This window comes from Heterocephalus glaber, unplaced genomic scaffold, assembly GCF_053883595.1.
Source record: "Heterocephalus glaber isolate CG9 unplaced genomic scaffold, H.glaber_assembly_v1.0 deba00001613, whole genome shotgun sequence".
NCBI classification, from domain to species: domain Eukaryota; kingdom Metazoa; phylum Chordata; class Mammalia; order Rodentia; family Bathyergidae; genus Heterocephalus; species Heterocephalus glaber.
The window spans coordinates 34,982,236-35,007,077 of record NW_028258384.1 but is presented as its reverse complement, the minus strand read 5'-3'; the positions used below and the strand labels follow the sequence as shown (position 1 = coordinate 35,007,077).

The window sequence follows — 24,842 nt, the reverse complement described above, 5'->3', positions numbered from 1 at the left end:
CCAAGCAGAATGAAGCCATCAGCAAAGGTGAGAAATTAAAGGGAAAAGTGGGAAAATAAAAAATAAAAGAGCCAACAACAGGAAAATATCATGACAAGGATAAACCAGCACATATCATCATAAACATCAATGTTAATGGCCTCAATTCACCAATCAAAAGAAACAAACTGGCAGAATGGATTAAGAAATAAAATCTAAAAATATTCTGTATAAAAGAAACATATTTAATTCAAGCAGAAATTAATAGATTGAAAGTAAAATGGTGGAAAACAGTTCTCCACATGACAGGAATGCATAAAAAGTAGGTGGAGCTATCTTATTTGCAGAAAAAGTAGATATCAAACCAAAACAAATTGAGAGACAAAAATGTCACTACAACCTTGTAAAGGGGACAATCCAAGAGGAAGAGATGACAATCATAAATATATATATGCACCAAATATTAATGTACTCAACTATATGAAACAAATATTAATGGACATGAATAACTAAATAAGAACTAATACAATTGTAGGGGGGATATCAATACCCCACTGTCACAAATACACCAATCATCTAGACAGAAGATCAACAACAAAACACTAGAACTGAACCAAACTTTTGAACAAATGGATTTAATAGATGTCTACAGAGTATTCGATCCTAAAAAATTAGAACATACACTCTTTTCAGCTGCACACAGGACATTCTCAAAGAGACCACATAGTAGTTAATAGAAATTGTATAAGTAAATGCAAAGAACTTGAAATTATTCCACTTGTTATCAGACCATAGGGCAATTAAACTGGAGATCAATAGCATAAAAAAAACAAAAGAACTTAACAAACATATGGAAATTGAATAACACTCTCTTGAAAAACCAATGGGTCACGGAGGAAATTAAAGAAGAAATTAGAAAGTTTCTACAACTAAATGATAATGCCAATATAACATACAGGAATTTCTGGGACACAATGAAAGCAGTTGTACGAGGGAAATTCATAGCAGTAAATGCACATATTAAGAAGTAAAACTAGCTCAAGTAAAGAACCGAATGCTTTACCTCAATCTCCTAGAAAAAGAAGAGCAAGACAAACCCAAAGCTTGTAGAAGGGAGGAAAATATGAAGATCAGAGCAAAAATCAATGCAATGGAGAGTAAGAGAATGGCACAAGAAAATCAATAAATCTGAGAGTTGGTTCCTTGAAAAAATAAATAAAATCGACAAACACTTAGCCAAACTTAACAAAAAAGGAAAGAAAAGGCTCAAATTCATGTTATTAGAAATGAAATGTGTGAAATCACATCAGATCCAGCAGAAATCCAGAGGATCATCGATAACTACTTCGAGAACCTGTACTCCAATAAAATGGAAAACAGAAGATATGGACAAATTCCTAGATCCATATTAAATACCAAAGTTGGGCCACCATTCCAAGCTCCTAGGGCAGAGAAGGTGAGCCAGTCCCAGCACCCAGAAGCAGGCTCCACCGCCGTCACTCCACACTCCTATGGCAGAGAAGGTGAGCCAGTGCCAGCACCCCGAAGGAGGCTCCACCACCACCATTCCACGCTCCTAGGGCAGAGAAGATGAGCCAGTCCCAGCAACCGAGAGGACGCTCCACTGCCACCACTCCACGCTCCTAGGGCAGAGAAGGTGAGCCAGTCCCACCACATGACAGAGGCTCCCCAGCCACCATTCCATGCTCCTAGGGCAGAGAAGCTGAGCCGCATGGGTGCCAGAAGCACACACCCTCACCTTGGAAATGAGAAGACATGTAAACAAACCTTAAAAACAGACTTCCAGATGACCTAAAGCAACCCCAAAAGGAAGTGAGATGGAACAATCTGATACTGAACCACCTGGACCCTCTGACTTGGCAACAAAAGAGGATCTGGGAAAAATAAAATCAGAAATAATTTCTCAGATAACAGGAGAAATTGTGCCCCTAGTGCAAGACATGATTAATAAATCTAGAGAGGACACAGATAAAAAGAAAATAGAGGATCTGAGGAACACGATGGAATCCCAACATAGGAAACAAATGGAATCCATAAAACAGATGCAAATAGATTTCCAGGACATGAAAAACTCCACTGAAAATCTGCACAGCAGAATGAACCAATGTGAGGATAGAATTTCAGATATAGAAGATAAGATTGCAATCAGTGACCAGGAAAAGAAAAATTGCTTTAAAATTGTATGGGACCATGAGAAATCAATCCAGCAGCTGCTAGATGATGCAAAGAAGAATAACATAAGACTGACTAGAGTCAATGAAGAAACAAGAGAGAATGCAGATGACATAAAAAAAAATTGTTCACAGAAGTGATGGGAGAAAACTTCTCAAGCATGGGAAAAGAACTTGGCATACAGATAAGTGAGGCATATAGGACTCCAGGTAGCTTTAATAAAAAAATCTACACATAGGCATATAATAGTTAGGATTCCAGAAACCCAACAAAAGAACAAAATTCTACAAGCAGTTAGAGAAAAGAAACAAATCACATACAAAGGAAAGCCCATCAGAATCACAGCAGACTTCTCAGTGCAAACACTCAAGGCAAGAGGAGGTTGGAGTGATGCATTCCAAGCCCTAAAGGAAAACAGCCTCCAACCCAGGTTGATGCACCATTAAAAAGTATCTTTCAAAGTTGATGGACAAATAAGATACTTTTAGGACAAAGTGCACCTTAGGAAATTCATGAATACCAAACCATCACTCCAAAAAAATTTGACACAAAATCCTAGGAAAAGACAATGAAGATCACAACCCCAGGAAGCAAAGCAGAATAAAACCATGGGGCATGACAAAAAATTAAACACAAAGGGGGATAATCCAACAAAAAAAAGTCCTGACAATGATAAGTCAACAAGTATCAGTTATAATCATGAATGATAATGGTCTCAATGCACCAGTCAAAAGAAATAGACTGGCAGAATGGGTCAAGAAATAAGATCCAACATGCTGTATACAAGAAACACACTTAATTCAAAAAGAAACTCATAGACTGAAAGTTAAAGGGTAGAAAACAGTATTCCATGTCACAACCTGAAAAAAAGCAGGAGTAGCTTTGCTCTTTGCAGATCGAGTGGGTTTCAAACTAACACTGATTAAGAGAGACAAAGAAGGACCCTACATCCTTGTAAAGGGAACACTTGAAGAGGAAGATATGACAATCACAAACATATATGCACCAAACACTAGTGCACACAACTATACAAAACAAATTCTAATGGTCACGCCCTACCGAGGTCCCCAGTCCCATGGAACATGCCTAATCAGCCCGCTGCAGACAGGGAGGTCTGTGCATGCCCTACCGAGGTCCCAGGTCACATGGAAGATCCCCGATCACCCTGCTGCAGACAAGCAGGTCTGCCCACGCCCTACCCAGGACCTGAGTTGCACGGAACAGGAACATGATGAATAAGCCCGCTGCAGACAGGTAGGTCTGTGCATGCCCTACCGAGGTCCCAAGTCACACGGAAGATGCCGAATCACCCCACTGCAGACAGGCAGGCACCTGGTTCCACACTACAAAGATGAAGAGGACACCAGAGCACCATACAAAGGTACTGAGTCCCACTGCTCCCGGCCCAGAGGTAGGGGCTTCTGAGCTGCCATCCCACTGGTCCTGGTCCAGAGGAAGGGGCTTCTGGGCCACCATCCCTCCCACCGCTCCCAGCCCAGAGGTAGGGGCTTCTGAGCCACCATCCCACTGCTCCTAGTCCAGAGGAAGGGGCTTCCCGGTCACCCTCTCTCCCGCTGCTCCTAGACGAGAGGAAAGGGCTTTGGGGCCACCTTCTGTCCCAGTGCTCCTGGCCCAGAGGAAGGGACTTCTGGGCCACCATCCTTCCCACTGCTCCTGGCCTAGAGGTAGGGGCTTCTGAGCCACCATCCCACTGCTCCTGGGACAGAGGAAGGGGCTTCCTGGCCACCATCCTTCCCGCTGCTCCCAGCCCACAGGAAAGGGCTTTTGGGCCACCATCCCTACAACTGCTCCCAGCCACTGTCCCACCGCTCCCAGATCAGAGGAGGTAATCCGTGCAGGCGCTAACAGACTCCCGCCCCAGTTGAAATGAGAAAACATGTATATAAGTCTCAAAACCAGACTTCCAGATCACCTACAGCAACCCCAAAGGGAAATGAGATGGAACACTCTGATACTCAACCACCTGGACCAATGAACTGGCAACAAAAGGGGATATGGAAAAAATGAAATCAGAAATAATTTCTCAGATAACAGGAGAAATTGTGCCGCTAGCGCAAGACATGATTAATAAATCTAGAGAGGAGTTCAGGAACATGATGGAATCCCAACATAGGAAACAAATGGAATCCATAAAACAGATGCAAATAGATTTCCAGGAATGAAAAACTCCATTGAAAGTCTCCACAGCAGAAGGAGCCAATGTGAGGACAGAATTTCAGATATAGAAGATAAGATTGCAATTAGTGACCAAGAAAAAAAAATTGCTTCAGAATTATAAGAGAACATGAGAAATCAATCCAGCAGCAGCTAGATGATGCAAAGAAGAATAACATAAGACTGATTGGGTTCAATGAAGAAACAGGAGAGAGTGGAGATGACATAAAAAAATCTCTTCACAGAAATAATGGCAGAAAACTTCCCAAGCAGGAGAAAAGAGCTTGACATACAGATAAGTGAGGCATATAGGACTCCAAATAGCCTTGATCAAACAAAATCTACACATAGGCAAATAATTGTTAAGATTCCAGAAACTCAACAGAAGAACAAAGTTCTACAAGCAGTCAGAGAAAAGAAACAAATCACATACAAAGGAAAGCCCATCAGAATCCCAGCAGACTTCTCAACACAAACCATCAAGGCAAGAAGAGCTTGGAGTGACATATTCCAAGCCCTCAAAGAAAACAGCCTCCAACCCAGATTGATGTACCCTGCAAAACTATCTTTCAAAATTCATGAAGAAATAAGATACTTTCATGACAAAGAGCACCTTAGGAACTTCATGAATACCAAACCAGCACTCCAAAGAATTTTACACAATATCCTAGGAACAGACATTGAAGATCACAACCACAGGAAGCAAAGCAGAATGAACCCATTTGGCATGACAAGAAATTAAATGTAAATGGGGAGAACCCAACAAAAAGAAAAAGCCATGGCAATGACAAGTCAATAAGTTTCAGTCATAACCATCAATGTTAATGGTCTCAATTCACCAATCAAAAGAAATAGACTGGCAGAATGGGTCAAGAAGCAAAATCCAACAATATGCTGCATACAAAAAACACACTTAATTCAAAAGGAAACTCATAGACTGAAAGTTAAAGGGTGGAAAACAATACTCCATGAGACAGGAACCCAAAAAGAAGCAGGAGTAGCTATCCTCTTTGCAAATCAAGTAGATTTCAAACCAACACTGATTAAGAGAGATGAAGAAGGACACTACATCTTTGTAAAGTGAAGAATCCAAGAGGAGGAGATGACAATCATAAATATCTATGCATCAAACACTAGTGCACCCAACTATATAAAACAAATACTAATGGACATGAAAAGTCATATATGCACTAACATAATTACAGTGGGGGACTCAACACCCCACTGTCACAAATAGATAGATCAACTAGACTAAAAATAAGTAATGAAATACTAAAACTCAATCAAACTGCTATATAGATTTAATGCAATTCCAATTGTGATCCCAGCAGCATACTTCATGTACCTTGAGAAAACAATCCAAAAATTCATTTGGAACAAGAAGAGACCCTGAATAGCAAAAGCAATTCTAAGTAACAGAGACATGGCTGGGGGTATCACAATCCCCAACCTGCAACTCTACTACAAAGCTACTGTGATAAAAACAGCATGGTACTGGCAAAGAAACAGGCTTGAGGACCCGTGGAACAGATTAGAAGATGCAGAAACAATGGCAGACACACTCAGCCATCTCATCTTTGACAATGGAGCCAAACACCCTCACTGGAGGAAAGATAGTCTCTTTAATAAATGGTGCTGGAAAAACTGGGCTTCAACTTGCCAAAGATTAAAACTAGACCTGTATCTCTCATCAAGCACTAAAATAAAATCAAAATGGATTAAAGATATAAATATTAAAATACAAACTCTGAACCAGTTGGAACAGAGGTTAGGTAGAACCCTTGAAGACATCGGTGTAGGAAAAGATTTTATGAACAAAACCTCAGTTGCCTGTGAACTAGCACAATCAACAAGTGGGATCTCTTCTTATTAAAAGGCTTCTGCACAGCAAGAGAAACCACCAGCAGTGTGAAGAGACAACCCACAATGTGGGAAAAAATCTTCACCTGCTCTTCGTCAGACAAAGGTCTACTATCTAGAATCTATAAAGAACTTAAAAAGATCAGACCTCCCAAATTTAAAGACCCAATCCAAAAATGGGCATCTGAAATGAACAGACATTTCTCAGACAAAGAAGAAGAAATAGCAAATAAATACATGAAAAAATGTTCAACATCACTGGTCATTCGAGAGATGCAAATGGAAACAACGCTGAGATTCCACTTCACTCCAGAAAGAATGGCTGCTATCATGAAATCAACCAATAACAAATGCTGGTGGGGCTGTGGGGAAAGAGGAACCCTACTCCACTGCTGGTGGGAGTGTAGACTGGTGCAAGCACTGTGGAAATCAGTATGGAGATACCTCAAAGAACTAGGACTGGAAGTCTCATTTGACCCCACTATTCCACTGCTGGGGATCTTCCCCAAAGAATTAAAAGAATCATACCACAGTGATATATGTGCACCCGTGTTCATAGCAGCACAGTTTGTAATAGCTAAAACTTGGAAACAGCCCAAATGCCCATCCACTGGAGACTGGATAAAGAACATGTGGTTTTTTAATAAAATGGAGTACTACTCAGCCATAAAGAATGAGAACTTAGAGACATTTATAGCTAAGTGGATGTACATTGAGGCAATACTCTTCAGTGAAATAAATAGGACACACATGTATAAATTTCAAATAGTTTCTCTGGTGTGAGAAAGTGAAAGTGTTAACCAGGAGTAAAATGTATAATAGGTAATATGAAATAGGAAGAAAAGGGGCAAAGGGGAAGGAAGTGGGAGGACTAGGGGAAAGGATAGAAGGGAATGGGATTAATATGAGAAAATGGAAAAATAGGAACAAAATCTTTGCAAATAGGGAGGAATGGAGGGGTTGAAGGGAAGGCTGGGCAAGTGTGAAAAATAAGAACCAAGAGAGACTATGTAAAAGTGCAAATTTCTAATGATGAATGTCATTATATTGTATACCTAAAATGTACCAATGATTAGAATGAATAATCGATAATGTAAAATAGAAAGAAAAGGTCCAAAGGGGTAGGGGTAGTGCGAGGCACAGGGGAAAGGAAAGAAGGGAAAGGAAAAAATGATGAGAAATGGAAAAAATGGAAATAAAGTCTTTGTAAATAGGGAACGGTGGAGGGCTTGAGGGGAGGGCTAGGAATGGGGAAACAATAAGAACCAAGATGCATTATGTAAAGGAGCAATTCCCAATGAGAAATGTAGCTGTGTTGTATATCTACAATGTACCAATAAAAGAATGTAATAAAAAAAACCCAAATACTAACGGACATGAAAAATCAAATAAAGAATAATACAATAGTAGTGGGGGACCTCAATACCCCACTCTCACAAATAGATAAACTAGACAAAAAAGCAATGAAATAATAGAATTGAATCAAGCTCATGAACTAATGAACTTAACAGATGTTTACAGAGTGTTCACCCCACAAAATCAGAATATACATTCTCTTCAGCTGCACATGGGTCGTTCTCCAAAATAGACCACATACTCACTCATAGAACATGTTTAACTAAATGCAAAGGAATTGAAGTTATCCCCTGTATATTATCAGACCACAGTGTGATGTAATTGGAGACCAATACCACAAGAAACCACAAAAATTTCATAAATACATGGAAATTGAATGACACACATCTGAATAACCAATGGGTCACAAACGACGTTGAAGAAGAAATCAGACACTTCCTACAATTAAATGACAATGACAATACAACATATCAGAATCTATGGGACACAAGGAAAGCCATCTTATGAGGGAAGTTCATAGCAATGAATATTCATATTAGGAAAACAGAGCGAGCCCAATTGAACAACCTGATGCTGAACCTCAGGCTTCTAGAAAAAGAAGAGCAGGACAAACCCAAAGCTCATACAAGGGAGGAAATTATAAAGATCAGAGGAGAAATCAATGCAATGGAGACTAAGAGAATGATACAAAAAAATCAACGAAAACAAGAGTTGGTTCTTTGAAAGAATAAACAAAATTGACAAACCCTTATCCAACCTTATCAGAAAAAGGAAAGAAAAGCCCCAAATCCATGCTATTAGGAATGAAAAGGATGAAATTACAACAGATCCAGCAGAAATCCAGAGGACCATCAATACCTGCTTCGAGAACCTATATGCCAATAAGATGGAAAACACAGAAGAAATAGGCAGATTCCTAGATAAGTATGAATTACCAAAGTTGAACAAAGAAAACTAAAAAATTCAAAACAATATCAATATCAATCCATGAAATTGAAAACATAATTAAAAACATCGAAACTAAGAAAAGCATGGGTCCTGATGTCTTTACTGCTGATTCTACAAGACGTTTACAGATGAACTACCACCACTACTGTTTAAACTCTTAATTGAAATTGAAAGTCAAGCAATACTCCTGAATTCCTTCCTGGAAGAAAGCATCACCTTGATCCCCAAAGCCAAGAAAGACCCAATTGAAAAAGAGAACTACAGACCAATCTCACTAATGAACATAGATGCAAAAATGCTTAATAAGATTCTGGCAAATAGAATGCAGAAGATCATCAAGAAGATCATACACCCTGATCAAGTGGGATTCATCCCAAGGATGTAGGGGTGGCTCAACATATGCAAATCAATAAATGTAATACACTATATCAGTAGAGCCAAGTATAAAATCCATATGACCCTCTCCGTCGATGCAGAAAAAGCATTTGATGAAATCAAACACAAATTTATGATAAAAACCCTACAAAAAATTGGAATAGATGGTCTCTACCTTAATAAAACCCATCTATGAAAAACCAACAGCCAGTATCACACATACTAAATTGTCAAAAACTGAAATCCTTCACACTGAAATCAGGAACAAGACAAGAATGTCCACTATCATGACTCCTGTTCAATATAGTGTTGGAAACCTTAGCCACGGCAATTAGACAAGAGAAAGAAATAAAAGGAATAAAGATAGGAAATGAAGAAGTCAAATTGTCATTATTTGCGGATGACATGATACCCTATATAAAAGACCCCAAGAATTCCACCAAAAGTCTTCTAGACTAATAACCAAATTCAGTATAGTATCTGGATACAAGGTCCACACACAAAAATCAATAGCTTTCCTCTACATGAACGACAGACTCAGTGAGAGAGAAACAGGGCAAACAATTCCTTTCAAAATAGCATCAAAGAAACTGATATTCGTAGGAATCAATCTAACAAGAAGTCAAAGACCTCTTCTCCGATAACTATAGCACTCTGAAAAGAGAGACTGAAGATGATATCAGAAAATGCAAAGACATCCTTGCTTCTGGGTAGGAAGAATCAACACAGAGAAAATGGCCATACTTCCAAACTGCTCTGTTGATTCAATGCAATCCCAATTGAGATGCCAGCAGCATACTTCACAGAACTTGAAAAAACAATTCAAAAATTCATTTAAAACAAGAAAAGACCTAGAATAGCAAAAGCAATTCTAGGCAACAGAGACATGGCAGGGGGTATCACAATCCCCAACTTGAAACTATACTACAATGCTACTGTGATAAAAACTACATGGTACTGGCAAATAAATGATCTCAGGATGAGTGGAACCCATTAGAGAATGCAGAAACAACTCCAGACACATGCAGCCACCTCATCTTAGACAAAGGAGCCAAACACCCTCCCTGGAGGAAAGATAGCCTCTTTAATAATGGTGCTGGAAAAATTGGGTTTCCACTTGCCAAAGGTTAAAACTAGACCTGTATCCCTCACCATGCACTAAACTAAAATCAAAATGTATTAAAAATCTAAATATTAAAACAAATTCTGAACCGGCTGGAACAGGGGTTAGGTACAACTCTTGAAAACACTGGTGTGGGAAACGATTTTATGAACAAAACTTCAATTGCCAGTGAACTAGCACAAAAAAATCAACAAGTGAGATCTCTTCTTATTAAAAAGCTACTGGATCCAGCCCACGCCAAGTAGGCACATCCGTGGATGCCGCCGAGGGGTCCCCGGTCACACGGAACAAACATCATCAAGCCCATGCCAGCCAGGCACATCTGTGGATGCTGGAGAATGATCCCAGTTTGCAGGGAACCCGCCCCATCTAGACTGCACCAGCCAGGCACATCCACGGACACTGCAGAGGGGTCCCTAGTTACAGGGAATCTGCACCATCCAGCTGGCGCCCCAGACAGCGATCCACTTAGCAGGGTGGATGCCTGCAGAAACCACCCCACTCCCAGAATCTTGGCAGTACTGCTACCTGGTTCCACACCACAAAGACACAGGGGAGACCAGACCACCAAACCACCATACTGGGTAAATTGGAGGGCTCATCACCTCCCATCGAAACCTGGACTATCTTCAGGGAAAGGGCAGCTGGAACCTGCAGTACAACATGGCAGAATCCAACCCTACAGGAGGACAGGGAGCTCAACTTGGGACTTGCTGCCAGAAATCTGCCTGAATCTCATGGGTCTGCGACTGGCTTTCTGAGACTCATTGACTTATACCTGCACACTGCTACCCACGTTGTCTATTGTGACAGCAGAGATATGCCATGAAGGAGGCCCTTCATTTCCATTTTTATTTATTTCCAAAATTAGTATTATAGATTTGTTTTTCTTTCTCCTCTTATCTTTAATTTTTTTACTACTCTTTGCAAATTTTTGTTTTTCTCTCCTTTTTTCTACTTTCTTTTCTCTTTCCTTTCTCTCTCTCTTAAACTCACTCTCTTGCTGTCCCACATTGTTCATCTCCCTTTTTGTTCCTGTTCTGGCCCTCATTCGGATTTCTTCTTTAGTTTTCTACTGTCATCTTTTTCCTTCTCTCGCCTGTGTCCTCTGGCCTCACTGCTAACCTTCCCCTGTCCTTCTACCTATCTATCCCTTCCTTCCCAACTCCTTTTAACTCCCCATCCCAAAGGGTAAATTTGCTATATTGAAGAGTTTATTCACTATAAACATATGTTGGGTTGGTCCTCAATTTTGATTTAATTCACACAGTTAAAGGTGATACATTAATAACTACCACAAAATGTCATTTTCTAAAATGTACTTGATGCTATAGTATTGCTGATTGTATAACTTGGGCTAAGGTGTTGTTATTGATCTTGTCAATAGTTCTTCCTGGTGTAATGAAAATGAGGTACCCTCAGAGTCATTAGAGACTCAAAATTTAAAGACCGGCTTTATCTGGAAGACACCTCTCAGAAGCAATCATTCCATAAGGGTTCTAATTACAAGCAACAAAGATACTTACACTAAGCAATTCTGAAGTATCAACCCAGGAGTTAAACCAAGGATAGTCCCAAACACAAAAATGAGAAGACATTTGAGCAAAGCAAAAACTCAGACTTCCACCCCACCAAGGATAAACCCTGGGGAAAATGAGGTGAAAAAGTCCGATAATCAACCACCTGGACACCCTGAACTGATAGTGCAGGAAGTAATAAAACAGATGAAGGAGGCTCTAGAAAAATTCAAAGCAGAAATAATCTCCCAGATAATGACAGAGATGGTGAGCAGAGTGAAAGACATGATTAGAAGCTCTAGAACAGAAACAGATAAAAAAAAATAGATGAGCTCAGAAACATGCTGGAAGCCATGAATACCCAGCATAAGAAAGAAGTGGAAACCATACTTTGCCCAACATATGAAAGAAATGGAATCCATGAAACAGATTCAAACAGATATTCAGGAGATTAAAAATTCCATTGAAAGTATCCACAGCAGCTTAAGGGAAAGTGAACATAGAATATCAGATATAGAAGACAGGGTTGAGGTGAAGGACCATGAAAACAGAGATTTCTCAAAAATAGTAAGGGACCATGAGAAATCAATCCAGCAGCTGCTAGACAATGCAAAGAAGAATAATAAAAGACTGATAGGAGTCCACAAAAAATAGGAGAAAGTACAACTGGTATAAAAAAACTGTTCATTGAAGTAATAGTGGAAAATTTCCCAGACAGAGGTAGAGAATTGGACATACACATAAGTGAGGCTTATTGAATACCAACTAGCCATGACCAAAAAAAATCTACATCTAGACATAAAATAGTCAAGATCCCAGAAACCCAACAGAAGAACAAAATCCTACAAGCAGTTAGAGAAAAGACACAAATTACCTACAAAGGAAAGCCCATCAAAATCACAGAAGACTTCTCAACACAAACCATCAACTCAAGGAGGGCCTGGAGTGAAGTATTTCAAGCCCTAAAAGAAAATAACTTCCAACCTAGACTGTTGTTTCATGCAAAATTATGTTTCAAAATTGATGAGGAAATTAGATACTTCCACAACAAAGAACACCTAAGAAATTTCATAAACACCAGACCAGCACTACAAGGAATTCTAAACAATATCCTAGAAAAAAAACAATGAAGGTCAAAACTGCATGAGGTCCAACAGAGGGAAGCCACCAGGCAAGGTAAGAAACTAAAGGGAAAGGGGGAAAATAAAAGAGCCAACAAAAGTAAAACATCATGACAAGGATGAATGAATATCTATCAATTACAGCCATCAATGTTAATGGCCTCAATTCACCAATCAAAAGAAATAGACTGGCAGAATGGATTAAGAAGCAAAATCCAGCAGTATGCTGTATACAAGAAACACACCTAACTCAAAAATAAATTCATAGACTGAAAGCAAAAGGATGGAAAACAGTTCTCCACGAGAAAGGAATCCAGAAGAAAGCAGGGGTAGCAATCTTATTTGCAGACAAAGTAGATTTCAAACCAAAACTAATTAAGAGAGACAAAGATGGTCACTACATTCTCATGAAGAGAACAATCCAAGCGGAAGAGATGACAATCCTAAATGTATATGCACCAAATATGAATGAACACAACTATACTAAACAAATGTTAATGGACAGGAAAAACAAAATAAGCACTAACACAATTGTAGTGGGGAACCTCTACTCCACTATCATAAATAGACAGGTAATGTACACAAAAACTTAACAAGGAAATTGTAGAACTGAACCAAGCTACTGAACAAATGGAATTTAATAGATGTTTACAGAGTGCTCTACCCCACAAAATCAGAATACACATTCTTTTCAAATGCACATGGGTCATTCTCCAGAATAAAACTCATGCTAGCTCATAGATAATGTCTAAGTAAATGTATAAGAATTGAAGTTACCCCCTGTATATTATCAGACCATAGTGCAATAAAATTGGAGATCAATAACATAAGAAACTGCATAACCCCCACAAACACATGGAAACTGAATAACAGCCTCCTGAACAACCAACGGGTCACAGAGGAAATTAAAGAAGAAATTAAACAGTTTCTACAAGTAAATAATAATGCCAATACAACATATAGGAATATATGGGACACAATGAAAGGAGTTCTATGGGGGAAATTCATAGCAGTGAATGCCCTATTAGGAAAACAGAGAGAAATCAGATAAATAACCTAATGCAGAACCACAAGCTTCTAGAAAAAGAAGAGAATAACAAATCCAAAGCTTGTACAAGAGAGGAAATTATAAAGATCAGAGCAGAAATCAATGCAATGGAGACTAAGAGAACAAAACAAAAAATCAATGAATCAACAAGTTGGGTTTTTGAAAGAATAAATAAAATGGATTAAGCTTTAGCCAAACTTATCAAAAAAAGAAAAGAAATGGCTTAAATCCACGCAATTAAGAAGGAAAAAGCTGAAATCAAAACATATCCAACAGAAATCCAGAGGATCATCAATACATACTTCAATAACCTGTACTTTAATAAAACGCAAAACACAGAAGAAATGGGCAGATTCCTAGTCACATACCAATTGCCAAAGTTAAATGAAGAAGATATAGAAATTCTAAACATCCCAATTACAATGAGTGAAGTTGAAAACATAATAAAATATTTACCAACAAAGAAAAGCCCAGGTCCGTATGGCTTCACTGCTTAATTCTACAAGAGATTAAAAAAAAAACTATTGCCATTACTCTTTAAACTCATCAAGGAAATTGAAAGGGAAGCAAGCCTTCCAAATTCTTTCCTTGAATAAAGTGTTACTTTGATTCCAAAACCAGGGAAAAATCCAACCCAAAAAGAGAACTACAGGCCAATCTCCCTAATGAACATAGAAGCAAAAATCCTCAACAAGATATTGGCAAACAGAATACAGAGGGTCATCAAGAAGATCATACACCCACACTAACTCGAACTTCTCCCTGGGATTCAAGGATGCTTCAACATTCGTAAATCAATAAATGTAATACCCTATATTAACAGAGTCAAGGACAAAAAACATGATCCTCTCAATAGATGCAGAAAAGTTATTTGACAAAATCCAACACCCATTCATGATAAAAACCCTGCAGAAAATTGGAATAGAAGGTCTTTATCTCAACCTGATTAAGGCTATCTATGAAAAATCAAGAGCCAACATCTTACTAAATGGTCAAAACCTGAAAACTTTCATGCTAAAATCAGGAACAAGACAAGGATGCCCACTATCACCACTCCTGTTTAATATAGTTCTGGAAGTATTAGCCATAGCATTTAGAAAAGAGAAAGAAATAAAAGGAGTAAAGATAGGAAAGAAAGAAGTTAAACTGTCATTATTTGCTGATGATATGATACTTTACATAGAAGACCCAAAAAACTCAGCCAAAAGACTTCTAGACTTAATTGAAAGATTCAGTGGAGTAGCTGGATATAAGGTCAACACTCAAAAAACAATAGCCTTCTTATACAAAAATAATAGACCGATTGAGAAAGAAATTCGGGAAATAATTCCTTTTACAATAGCATCCAAAAAAATGAAATATCTAGGAATCAATCTAACAAAGGAAGCAAAAGAACTCTACACTGAAAACCACAGCACTCTGAAAAAGGAGATCGAAGAGGATATAAGAAAATGGAAAGATATCCCTTGCTCTCAGGTAGGAAGAACCACAATAGTGGAAATGGCCATACTTCCAAAACTACTATATAGATTGAATGCAATGCAGATTGAAATTCTAACAATATACTTCATAGAACTAGAGAAAACAATCCAAAAATTCATTTGGAACCAGAAGAGACCTAGAAGAGCAACAAGAATTCTATGTAATAGAGACATAGCACGGGGTATCACAGTCCCCAACTTGAAACTATACTACAAAGCTACTGTGATAAAAACAGCATGGTAATGGCAAAAAAACAGACCTGAAGATCAGTAGAATAGATTAGAAGATGCAGAAGCAACTCCAGAAATACTCAGCCACTTCATCTTTGACAAAGGAGCCAACCACCCTCATTGGAGGAAAGATAGCCAATTAATAAATGGTGTTGGAAAAACGAGATTTCAACTTGCCAAAGATTAAAACTAGACCTATATTTCTCACCATGCACTAAACTAAGATCGAAGTGGATTAAAAATCCAAATATTAAAACAGAAACATGAAACTTGCTGGAAGATAAGTTAGGTAGAACCTTTGAAGACATTGGCATAGGAAAAGACTTTATGAACAAAACCTCAGTAGCACGGGAACTAGCATAAAGAATCAACAACTGGGATCTCATCTTACTAAAAAGTTTCTGCACTGCAAGAGAAACCAGCAACAGAACTAAGAGACTACCTACAATGTGGGAAAAAAATTTTAGCAGCTGTACGTCAGACAAAGGAATACTATCTAGAATATATAAAGAAGTGAAAAAAATCAGAACCCCCAAATTCAAAGACCCAATTCAAAATCGGGCATCTGAAATGAACAGAAATTTCTCAGGCAAAGAAGTAAAAGCATCAAATACACATTTGAAAAAATGTTCAACATCACTGGTCATTCAAGAGATGCAGATGAAAACAACACTGAGATTCTACCTCACCCCAGAAAGAGTGGCTGCTATCAAGAAATTAATCAATAACAAATGCTGGCAGGTGTGTGGGGAGAAAAGAACCTTTTTCCATTGTTGGTGGGTGTGCAGGGTGGTGCAACCCCTATGGAAATCACTATGGAGACACCTCAAAGAACAAGGACTAGAGGTCCCATTTGACCCAGCTACTCCCCTGCTGGGTATCTTCCCAAAAGAATTAAAAGAATCATACCACAGCAATATATGTCCACCCATGTTTATAGTGGCACAGTTTGTAATAGCTAAAGCTTGGAAGCAGCCCAAGTGCCCATCAACTGGAAACTGGATAAAGAAGATGTGTTTTTTTATAAAGTGGAGTAATACTCAGCCATAAAGAATGAGAAACTGGAGTCACGTATAGCTAAATGGATGCATATCGTCGCCATACTCTTATGTGAAATAAATAGGACACATGTGTGTAAATACTGAATAGATTCTCTAGTTTGAGAAACTGAGAGCGTAAATAAGGGTTAAAATGATTAAAATGAATAATTGATAATTTGAAATAGGAAAAAAGGTCCAAAGAGGTAGGGGTGAATGGAGGGGAAGGGGAAAGGGAAGAAGGGAAAGGAAAAATTATGAGAAAAGAAAAAAAATGGAAATGATGTCTATGTAAATAGGAAAGGGTGGAGGGGGTGAAGGGCGCACAGGTAATGGGGAAAAATAAGAATCAAGATACATCATGTAGGGGTACAAAAACCCAATTATAACTGTAAACATATTGTATACCAATAATGTACCAATAAAAGAACTTAAGAATAAAAAAAAAGCTTCTGCACAGCAAGAGAAACCACCAGCAGTGTGAAGAGACAACCCACGATGTGCGAAAATTTTTTCATCTGCTGTTCCTCAGACAAAGGTCTACTACCTAGAATCTAGAAAGAATTTTAAAAAATCAGACCTCCCAAATTTAAAAGACCCAATCCAAAAATGGGCATCTGAAATGAACAGAAATTTCTCACCCAAAGAAGTAGAAATAGCAAATAAACATATGAAAAAATGTTCAACATCACTCGTCATTCAAGAGATGCTACTTTTTAAAAAAATTTTATTTAGAATGCCTACTGGTAGAAGTTAGCATAATTTTACAGATCATTAGAAAAATTCAATTTTTTTCTCTCTGCAAACACTTATAACAGGAAAGGAATAACAAATTAGAAATGTAATACATTACAGAACAGAAGCCTATGATTATCTGTACATTTACTATGCACCTTAAGGAAAAGAATTTGATGGTGTGCTATATACTTCTTACACTGTAGATAACATAATTTTAGTCTATCATACAAAACTGACCAGTGGTAGTGCTTGAATTTAAAATTGGCCATCAAATAGGATATTTAAACTTAAATGTATATTTAGCATGCTAAAAATTGATAAAATTTCAACTGAAGTTCTGTGGCTCATCAGTTCAAATGTTTCATGGCATTTTTCTTTAAATGAAAACTTTCTATACTGTAATACTAAACTAATATTGCATGATAAATGCAGAAAGACAAATTTTTCTAAATGTTTTAGAAAGTATATTCACATTCATTTTGTCATGGGTTTCTTGTGGCTCTTCAAAGTATGTCAATCCTATTCATAAGACACCGGTCCTGTACAATTTTAACAGTCCACCCTCAGTTAAAAACTGTAACAAAAATAGTATGTTAAGAGTAAGAAAATGTAAATTAAATACACTGAACTCACACAATAGGTACAACAAAATGAAACCAAATTACATAATAGTAGGAGGTTATACATTTTAAAGAACCCTTTTTTTACACTTACTCAAATAAGATAGAAGTTGAAATGTAAACTTACTCATTTCTGTGGGGATCCCCCATTGGTTCAGATCACAAAATTTTATATAAATGTTAATATTTTATTTCTGTACATTTAACATAACTCAAAATAATCTGCAGTCTCATGTATGGCTCATCAACAATGCCATCATCACTGTATGTCAAAAAAAACTATTCATTGTTCATTAGAAATGCTAAATAATGGACAAAATGGAATTTTATACATTTGTTTTCTTAAATGTTGAAGATATTCTTCAAAAAGTTAAAACTGCCTTTCACAAAGTTTTGTGTATATGGCACAAGTTGACACCCAGAACAGTGTGAATTCCATCAAAAAGGCACTATTTACAATACTCAGAATAATCTGACATGTCTACTTCAATGTCTTAGATAGTAAGAATATATTTGAAATAGATAAATAGACACACCCTTATAAAAGTACAGCATTACTGTTTAAATATACTTCACCTATATAAAAGGAAATAAAGTGACAAAGAGAAATGAGCCTTTTATGGCAGGTAAGCCTATAAACACCTTGAATCATATTATAGTTCTGCAACACAAAAATGACAAAAAATATTTTCTTAAAGGCACAAAAGTATGAATATTAAATGAAGGTTGTATTTTACAAGGCCGACTTTTCAATGGAATGCAGTTGTCAACTAAACTGTGACAGCGATTACACTGTACCTTTATAAGTGATACAAAAAAGTACTGATATGAAATACAAGTAAAATGTGTACTGTTGTAACTTAATATTTCACATATCCTAGTGTCTTTTCCTAGCCAGCAATATCTCACTAATGGTGACTAACCGAAGATACAGTACATTTAACAATAAAAGAAAAATGCATTTGTCAATAATTATTATTCATCTAAATTTTAATGTGGGTATTTTTGGATAAGGTCATAAATTCTAGAAACCATCATGAGGCTCTGAGATAGTTGGGAACTGTAAATCACATTATCAATCCATGTGTGAAGGAAGATTAATCTCAGGTAGGGAACATTCAAAGTCAAAAACTTATGGCTAAATACAAAGTTATGTGTTTTAGATCCACATACAAAAGCTAATACAAGCATTGATCTAAAATAAAGCCACCAATTCCTGAGTTTTATGTTCAGTTCATAGGAACTTATATAACTAGAAGCATACAAGGATTATTAGGTTAGATATATGCTTTCAGTATAGAAGAAACAGTCATAAATAACCCTGTTGTTTATTTTTTGACTTCTGGCTAAAAACCCATAACATGTGCCCTACAAAGAAATCTAAAAAATAAAGGAAATATTACCTTTCCAGCCTTAGAAGATATCCGTACAAATGAAACACTATTCAGACTAAATGAAAATAGCATACAAGTGGTTAAGACTAAAACTCTAAGGCAGCTCACCTAGAAAAACTAAGTTTTCAGGGTTTAGAGGTGAAATGACTTTTGTGATCAGCCAATCAAGTTATATATAACATAAATTAATACTAATTTAAACCATAAAAAATCAAAGTATACAATATTTACAAAATATGCCAGTGAATCGGTAGTTGAGTATAATATTGGTAATAGAATATGAATACAAAAAATATACTGAAAAAAATGAAATATAACCCAAAAACCCCACCTTTTCTAAGAGAGTCATGAAAATACTGGATATAGTAATATTTATGCTGTTATCAATTTAAAATTATTTTCATTTGTACACATGGAATATAGCATTGTTTCGCTAACATTGCATGGTAAACAGCTCTTATTACAATCCTAAAAGGTACCAAAGATAAGTCATATTAGGAAAAAAGATCAGGTTTTGTCATTTTCAATTTTCACAATTTAGCAATTATCCCTTGATTTTATATTTATCATGGAATGGAGAATTGACTAAAATTTTACTACTGTCTCATAGTCTCTTCTGTAAGATGGCAGATGTAGCTAGAGCAATTATTCTCTCTGATCTTCATTTTCATTTTAAAAATCATTTCAAAATCCTACCTCCAAGATGCAAAGATACACTTTATGACAACATATCCCCAAACAACGTTTGCAAAATTTGTCTTTAGAAACTATAAGTATTTATATGAAAACACAAAGTCAAAATATTAAACTGAAGAAATATGAAAAAAAGTAGGAAAAAATTTTGCCTGGGCCTGAACAAAATAAATCTTAAAGAATTGTGGTTTTGCCACAGAATGAAGTTCTAAGAATGGAAGGGGGTAATAAACAAACTGAAAAATTTGATACTCTTAGATGCTCAACTTATTGCACAGTTTAAGGGAAGCAATTTTAATGTCCACATAAAGGCCATCACCCCGTGTCTTTTATTGCTATCTTCCTTTAGGCTTTAGAAGTAAAATATTGATTATTACATTTTCTATTCTACTTATCTGTTGAACACACTAGGGTCTAAATGGTATATAAATGTTTTTTATAAAGAAAAACACGAAGCATCAGTATTTCGTATTCCTATAAACATCTCTAGAATTTGGCCTATGTTGATTTAATGTGAGAAAAAATGACAGCAATCAATTTTGACCATACTTTTCAGCAAGTGCTTAAGGTGGTATTATAATTAACAGGTCCAAGTACTGCATACCAGTTTTATATATTGATATACACATAAGTACATATATAATTGTTTCTACAAATATTAAATTATGGGGGTTAAAAAGTCTTACGTAAACTTTAAAAAATTTTTCCACCTGTCTCTTTCAGTATATTAATTTTGACTATTTGTACTTTTTTTTTTTTTTGCTGTTTCTAAGAAGACAATTGAGCTGGGTATTTTGGAAATTATTTTAATAGTACAGGGAATCAAATTATTTATGATATGTCTATTATTCCATCATTCCCCACTCTATAATTCCTTTATAAAATTTTGTGCCTGTTCTATAAAGAAAGTAGATTACTATACATATATTTATAAGACAGCATTTTTGTTATGAACAATGTTAACATTATATCTTAGAATATACTATAGAATACAAAGACTAATCAGGTAAGAGAACGTTAGAGATGCTGTGTATACATGTGGATTTATTATATTCACATGTAGACACATTCTCACAAAAGCTAGAAATGTCCTGGCACTTAACGTATAGCTCACTTTAATAACCAAATTGGATAGCTCTTGTTTCAGGTTAAGGATAAAATATATGAAAGGTAGATAGACACCACTACATTTACCTCATAATTTTTCATTTTATAAATATTGTGATATTTTAATAAGACCAAACAGACTTGTTGAACAAGAACATTCCCAAATGTGATCTTTCTAGTTCACTGAATCAACTGTGGAGAACTCCTACTTAAACATGAAGTTTATTGTGACATGAAGTAAAATCAGGAGGAAAATGATGAAGTAGTCTTTTTGCTGCAGAAAATAATCCGTTGCAGGTGTGCTTGAAACTAAATGATTTCGAAGAGCCAAAATATTCCTTTTAATTTCTTCCTGTGTTTGTTTTATAGATTCAATGGAACTTTGAATGTCTCCTAGTTCTATACCTTTCTTTCTTCGTGTACTTGGTTTTACAGATTGAGCTTCACTTCCAGATGAGTCCTGGATATCAGGTTCTGGGGAGGAATAGCCTTTTGCTACTTTCTTCTGTTGCCTGGTTGGCTTATGTTTCATTTTTGGGACACTAACCATTGGAGTGCGATGTTTCACTTTGGTCTGGATAACTCCATCTTTTTCAAACTGTATCATATCATTAAGTGGGTCCCATGGTCGAGTATCTGAAAACTTATAATGCCATTCTCCTGTTAGTGGATCTAGTTCAAATAACTTGCAAGTCCACTCTTCATTTTTTGTTTTCCGATCTCTGGCAGCTTGTCTTTGAGCTTCTTCTAAAACACACTTCTCTTGAGTAGCTTCAGTTTGGTCTTTGGCATTTATAGCTCTAGTTACTCATTGCCAGAGTTTCTCTGATTCAAAATCATCTTGCTCTTCAAATTTTACAGTGTGCCTTATTAACCTCCATTGCTTAATGTTAGGTGTTGGGTTCCAGAAAACCTCTGAGTTATCAGTCTTTTTGCCATTAATAAAAACTTCACTATCCCAATGGCCTTCCAAAGTAGCTAGGACTTCTTTTCCCAATTTAAGTTTCCCTGATATTTGATTAACACAATCACTACTCCCTAGAAATGGTTTTAGTTTAAATTCAAGTATTGCACTGTATCCAGTTTTTTGACATGTAATATTGACTGTTCCACCAAGCTCCAGTGTCATCGTGCCATAAAGAATTCCTTTACAATGAGCATATGGCATTGTCATTACATAATCTTCGCCTCTATTCAAAAATGTTAAACGTGCTTCTCCTTCTAATATTGCAGATAATGAGTTTCCATAAAACTTGGACTTGGCCAAGATACTACCACTAAGGCAAAATCCATCTTTTCAGTTACTAACATAAAAGGCAGATATTTGTGGATGATGAGACACCTGTTCAGCAATATAAAAAGTTTTGCTGTTTGTTCTGGGATGAATCCATAAACAATGGAAAGTCTCAAAGTATAGGATTATAAGGTTTCTTCAGTCCCTTTGGCTTTTTATAGAATCCTGAAAAATACCATTTCACTACTTTCTTCAAACGGAAATAAGGATTTTCTTCAAGAGCAGTCTCAGACAGGAAGTCTGCATGATAGTAGTAATCTGAAAGTTTATCCAGGAAAGACCAAAGTTCCAAAATAAATGTAGGCAGAACAACCCTGGACAAGTCCATACCCGGACGGACTTGTTTCAGTAGTGTCCAGATAAGGCTTTCGTTTTCTTCAGACATGGTTTCTGTTTGAGAAGCTTCACCTGCCTCTCCAAGTTCTTCATGGCTCTGTTCAGTGTAAGCAGTATCCTTTAAAGGCTCAACAGGCTCAGGTTCAATATATGAATTATCCTGCCTTTCTGATGTATCAGTATCACTTTCTTCACTTTTCCCCATCACCTCATTGTCTGATTCATCATGTTCTTGATCACTTTCTTTATCAGATTTATCAGAATATATATCTTGATCCTTAAAAAGCTGTCATTCAATTTCACTATCATTTAACTGGAAGTTGTCACCTCTGTGGAGATTGTTAGCACGTAATAAGCCATACAAAGTCACATGGGTGCTATCTGATGAAATGCTCAGGTCATGTTCCTTTCCTTCCCTGATCATTGTAAGTTTGAGAAGACTAGAACATTTCAAAGCCAATTCTAAAGCGTCTATCCAGCACCTTCCATCTGATTCTGAAGTAGCTCGGATGATCAAATAACTGCTAGGTAAGGGCTGAGTTATAAATCCAATGGCTTCACCTTTTGGACCCTTCACTGCCCAAATAGATTGCTCCAGAGGATGGAAAAGTTTGAAACAAAAGCCATCCTTTTTTGATGGACGCTCAATGATTTCACAGGAATTCAGCAGAACAGTTCCAACCCACTGACTATTCTTTTGGGTTTTATAGATTAGTAATACCCCGGGTTTCAGCACACACCATAACTTGGTCCAGCTCTTTAGAGTACCACGAATCTTCAACCAATCAGCCATAACAATAACAGAAGGATCTGTGATTGTACTGAGTAACTCCTTTGTGGCACTTTTCTTTTCTTCTCGGTAATTTTTCTTTTGCACCTTAAGAGATTCTTTTTTTGTGAGCTTACTTGAAGCTGAACTGTCTTTCTCTGAGCCATTATAAAGTTTTGATTCAGACTTGCTCTTTGAGATGGAGAGTGAAGATTCATCTCTATTTTGAGAAATATCTTCCCTCCCTCTTTCAAAACCCTGGCTATGAGGACTTGCAGGACTGAGAGATGGCTGATGCAGATTTGCTGTTTCATAAGCTTCTTTGCCTTGGCGCTGACTCGTCTTTCCTAGTGTCAGAAGAAGCTGAAATTCGTCACTGGTTGCTACAACAGTGTCTCTTGAACTTCAGCAACTTCTGAATATGGCAAGATCGAAGTCTGGTCAGGTTCTCCATCTGTTAAACCTGCCTCCATAATGGAAGAAGATAGATTTATGCCTCTTTTCCCATTAGTGTTGAGCCATCCTGTGTGTCTGGAAACCTGGTGTGTAGCCCCTGCAGAGGTGGCACACAGGGAGCCAGTTCTTGGGGGATCCCGGCGACGCCGGGGTCCCGGGCCCTACACGCCTCAGGTCGGACCCCAAATTCTCCCCAGGCAGCTGGAGCGCTAGGGCGCCCGGTAGCTGCGGCTAGGGCTCAGCGGGCGAGCGGGGCGGGAAGTCAGTCCCCGAGATCCTCTGGCCAAAGCGGGCCCCCTCCTTCCTCCCCTCTGCCAGCTACTGGCAGCGGCTACTGCCGCAGCCAAGGCTAAGGCTTGAGCCGCCCAGTCTGCCGCTGACAGCGCCGCCCTGCCAGGAGCGCGTCGAGGCCTCCAAGAGATGCAATTTAAAATAATGCTGAGATTCCACCTCACCCGAGAAAGAATGGCTGCTGTCATGAAATCAACCAATAACAAATGCTGGTGGGGCTATGGGGAAAGAGGAACCCTGCTCCACTGCTGGTGGGAGTGTAGACTGGTGCAAGCACTGTGGACATCAGTATAGAGATACCTCAAAGAACTAGGACTGGAAGTCCCATTTGACCCCGCTATTCCCCTGCTGGGGATCTTCCCCAAAGAATTAAAAGAATCATACCACAGTGATATATCTGCGCCCATGTTCATAGCAGCACAGTTTATAATAGGTAAAACTTGGAAACAGCCCAAATGCCCATCAGCTGGAGACTGGATAAAGAAAATGTGGGGTTTTTTTAATAAAATGGAGTACTACTTAGAAATAAAAAATGAAAAATTAGAGACATTTATAACTAAATGGATGCACATTGAGGTGATACTCTTAAGTGAAATAAATAGGACTCACATGTGTAAATACCGAATAGTTTCTCTGTGTAAGAAACTGAAAGTGTAAATAAGGACTAAAAGGTATAATAGATAATGTGAAATAGGAAGAA

General features: G+C 37.5%; 1 protein-coding gene and 1 pseudogene across 3 annotated transcripts in view; both read right to left on the bottom strand.

Annotated features, from left to right (window-relative positions):
- The window catches only part of Col4a5 (collagen type IV alpha 5 chain), a 375,874-nt gene that overhangs the window by 290,276 nt on the left and 60,756 nt on the right, over positions 1–24,842 (bottom strand). The gene's annotated exons all lie outside the window — the stretch shown is intronic.
- On the bottom strand, positions 20,027–24,326 carry LOC101719676 (oxysterol-binding protein-related protein 8 pseudogene; annotated as a pseudogene).